Source organism: Triticum dicoccoides, chromosome 5B, assembly GCF_002162155.2.
Source record: "Triticum dicoccoides isolate Atlit2015 ecotype Zavitan chromosome 5B, WEW_v2.0, whole genome shotgun sequence".
Lineage (NCBI taxonomy): Eukaryota > Viridiplantae > Streptophyta > Magnoliopsida > Poales > Poaceae > Triticum > Triticum dicoccoides.
Genome location: NC_041389.1, coordinates 700,942,354 through 700,946,144, shown reverse-complemented (window position 1 = coordinate 700,946,144; position 3,791 = coordinate 700,942,354). Strand labels below are relative to the sequence as shown.

General features: G+C 40.4%; 1 long non-coding RNA gene across 1 annotated transcript; it reads right to left on the bottom strand.

Moving 5' to 3' along the window:
• Window positions 1–2,091: 2,091 nt before the first annotated feature.
• LOC119306729 lies at window positions 2,092–3,097 on the bottom strand. Its single transcript, XR_005149016.1, has 3 exons — window positions 2,621–3,097; window positions 2,305–2,485; window positions 2,092–2,225 (listed from the first exon to the last, which is right to left on the bottom strand). It is a non-coding gene; the product is annotated as an uncharacterized LOC119306729 (long non-coding RNA).
• Between the last annotated feature and the right edge of the window lie 694 nt (window positions 3,098–3,791).

The following is a 3,791-nucleotide window of genomic DNA, read 5'->3' as shown; positions in this document are numbered from 1 at the left end:
TCGTGCTCCCCTCCAACGCCCCCTTTGGCTCCGTCATGGAGTACGACAACAAAGGACACCACGTTCAAATATAAAGAGTGAAAGCATTAAAGGCGGACACTTCTTTGCCTTCTTTTCGTTGACAACATTTAGATGGCCTTTAGTAGTCTTTCTCTACTTTCTACTTGATTTTGCATCTACAACTTGTTTTATTTCCTTTGCCGAACTTCTTGGCTTCTACAGACCTTGCCATCAGTTTGTGCTTGTTGGCCAGTAAGGGAAGAAGGGATCATGAAAATGGAAATCAATTGCAAAAAATAAGTATAGATGTAGCTAAGAGATCCAAATTTACCTCAACCGCCTTCATTCTTTACCCCTTCTTTAACAATGGAAGAGTCCTTATGTTGCCCTCTTCCAATGTTTTTTATTTTTGCACATGAATTTCTCTAAATGTTAGCATATGCCTCTCCTGCATATAAAACTGCAATAGATGATTATCACTTTAGTTTCATATCCAATTGCCTAGGGACAATTCCGCACATCCTACCACAACTTTTCCACACTCGCTAACTTTACTTTACTGTTTCTTAACAAATCAGCAACTAACATTTATTTACGAGTCTTCATTATCTTGCAAAGCTAGCATTTCATACCAGCAAAGTACTTATGTTTTATTTTCTAGGTAAAGCAAACACTTAGTGTATGTAGGATCATATCAGTGAGAGATATCACCTAAGAGAATACCAATCCTACCTTTATCTCCTTGTTGGTTCGATACTCCATAATTACCACCTCCATCTTTGCAAAGTGCTACGACAATTCCTTGCACTTGGATTATCAATTGGTAAGTGCTAATTGCAAGTTATGATTTGATTTGTTAATATAGAGGCGACATAATTAATTACAATTTGGTTCCAAATCAAAGGAAAAAAACCAACATGTGCCGAGGAGGTGAGGGGAGGGGGTGGAGGTGAACATAATTAAAGAGCTACTACAAAAATTATAACAAAACTACTAACATGCTGCATAAGTATCTGACATAAATATCTGACGAGCATAAATTTCGAGCAACAAAGAAAAACATGAGCTTAATGTCCGAGTCAAACAATGTGCATATCGAGCACACAGGGGGTTGCTCAGATGAAAGAAGAGAGCTATGCATAACTTGATGGCTTTTGAGTTCTTTAAGATAGTAAAGAACCCGGAAGCCGTCAAGTTATGAATTGTTGTTATCTTGTTCCATCCCTAATATGTGAATACCGAAACTTCCAATTCTTGTTCTTCTGAGGAAGTTGAAGTGTGATACTTGTATCTTCACATGGAAAATGATTGAGAGCATAATCCTTGGGTATTCCCTAATTGAAAAAGTGGGCAATGTGATTATGATATTGTTAAGATAGTTACATATAGTAGCTCAAGTAGTAAGGAGTCAAGAAGTTAATAATGTTTCGTTATTTCATGATTCACATAAGTTATTGTTTACTAACTCACACTTTACCACTAGTGCAGAACCGGCCTTTAGTGTCGGTTCGTAGCGGCCTTTAGTGCCGGTTTGCCAACCGGCACTAAAAAGTGGGGACTAAAAGTCCCCCCCCCTTCAGTACCGGTTTGTCACGAACCGGCGCTAAAGTGACACCACGTGGCACGAGCCAGACCCGTGTGCGCGTAGGACATTAGTACCGGTTGGTAACACCAACCGGTACTAAATGTTTGGGGGGGGGGGATTGGCTTTATTTTCCATTAATTTCTTTTTTGTTTGCTGGTATTTCACGATACTACAAATTGTACACGTTATGCATATATATAGATAGATTTTCTCGTACGTAGAACCGCATATATATATATATATACTAGTACAAATGCCCGTGCGTTGCACCGGGCAAAAAATGAAATGTAACCTGCTTCATGTGCCATTATGCAACATTTTTATAATCTAATTTTCGCAAACATCAGAAATGAGGTTACACTGAGTATTTTTTTTTTGTATGATGAAATTTGGAATAAGAAATAAGGCTACATGTGCACGGATCTTCTAAGACTGCTCTGCGGCAATGAACTGCACTTGTTGAAAGTCAGAAAAGAAACCAACGACAGTCACCACAAAACTATGGGGGTGATAATGGAAGCCACCCCCAACCAAATCTTTGGAATGTAATCCAGCCTAACAGCATCATCATGAAAGTTGCAAGTCCAGTTGCGGTAGAGAAATCACCCATGAAAGATGAGTGCTCGTTTGGACTGGGGAACTGCCAAAATGAATAAGGAACCATGAAAAGGTTAAAGGAGTACAAGGAAAGAAGAAAAACAAAAGCCGGAAAAAATTACCTGTGCCTTGAGCTTCGATTTCCATGTGACTTACACAAAATTGATTATAATGCCATATGCAACAACTAAGGTAGCAAGGCCCCTCACATATTTTGAAGAGATCAGAACTTTCATACTCTCTTTCATGCTAAGCTTAGGTTTGTTCTGTTGAAACAATGGCTATATTCACAACTGTGGTGATCTGAAAATGATTTAATCAAATCAACTTGAGCAAAAAGGGCTATCATTTGATAAGAAAGCTGACCAAAGATAAACTCAAAATTCCATATGGCAGGCACAATAATGACATGGACAAATAAAGGCATCACAAAGGTACCTCAAGGAATTAGAACTGAAAGGTAAGGCTTGCGGCCAGTGACCGGAAGTAGAATATGCTTAACTTGGGACAGAGCATTAATCACTAAAGCACTTCCAGATTCATTCACTTCAGCCCTCACTGGTTACAAAGCAAAGGCAAACAAATATCAAACAGTGGTCTCAGCTCAACCATCCATCGTACCTCTTCAAACATAATCAGAAGGATGTTCTTTGCAAGTTTGATTACGAATCACCACAAATTTCCCTGCTAAGAACAAAGTCAAGCATGGTGAACAATTCACTAACTTCGGTGCAGCAAAGGAAGGCCAATACATTGTCAGAAGCGCAACTACGCTTGGTCAGACACACAATCATTCAAACATCACATGAAAATATCAGCATCAGCAACCTGAAACCACTGCACCTCGCTCCAAGTCAAAGCGAAGTAACTAATCTTCAGTACACGTAGTGACAGCACAAAGAGACGACCAAGCAATCGACGCACAAATCTCAAGAAGACTTCAAGTCAGAGGCCGCCACCCACACGCCTCCGCAGGGAGCCCGGCCGGGGCCAGTGGACCATGGCCATAGGCACCACCGTCTGGGAGGAGCAGCGCTGGTGGCCGGTAGCACTGCCCCCGCGGTGCGTTCCGAAGGCCACGGCTGCGCCGTGGGCGCCCCCTCAATTGCGGGCTGGTGCGCTTAAGAACGAGCCTTGCCGGCCATGTGCCATCGCCTCGCGGAGCGTCTTGGCCAAAAATATGAAACCTAATGCTATGCCCTGTTTAAAACTTTTTATAAAGTAAAAAATATTTCAAAAAAATAGACATCACAATTTTCCATATGTATCACACACTAACGTTTAGACTTTGTAGTTTTTTCTACAAAGATTGACCACATATTCAATACCAGTTGGTGAAATAGGAACATATAGTTCTGCATTTCCACTCTACACAATGTTATTTCTCCAAAAACGAATCCATTTTTAGATATTTGTCATATTTCTGAACTTCAAATTGCTCATTGTTTGAAGTATTCAACAGTCTATACACAGTCAGGGCAAGATTGGACAGATGATACTAAAATTGCAAGGGTAAGAAGATGGACCAGACACCAGATTAGTGGACAACCATGGGATGACCTGCTAAAATCTGCTTATGTATAATTCAGAAGGGAGTCAGACTAATACA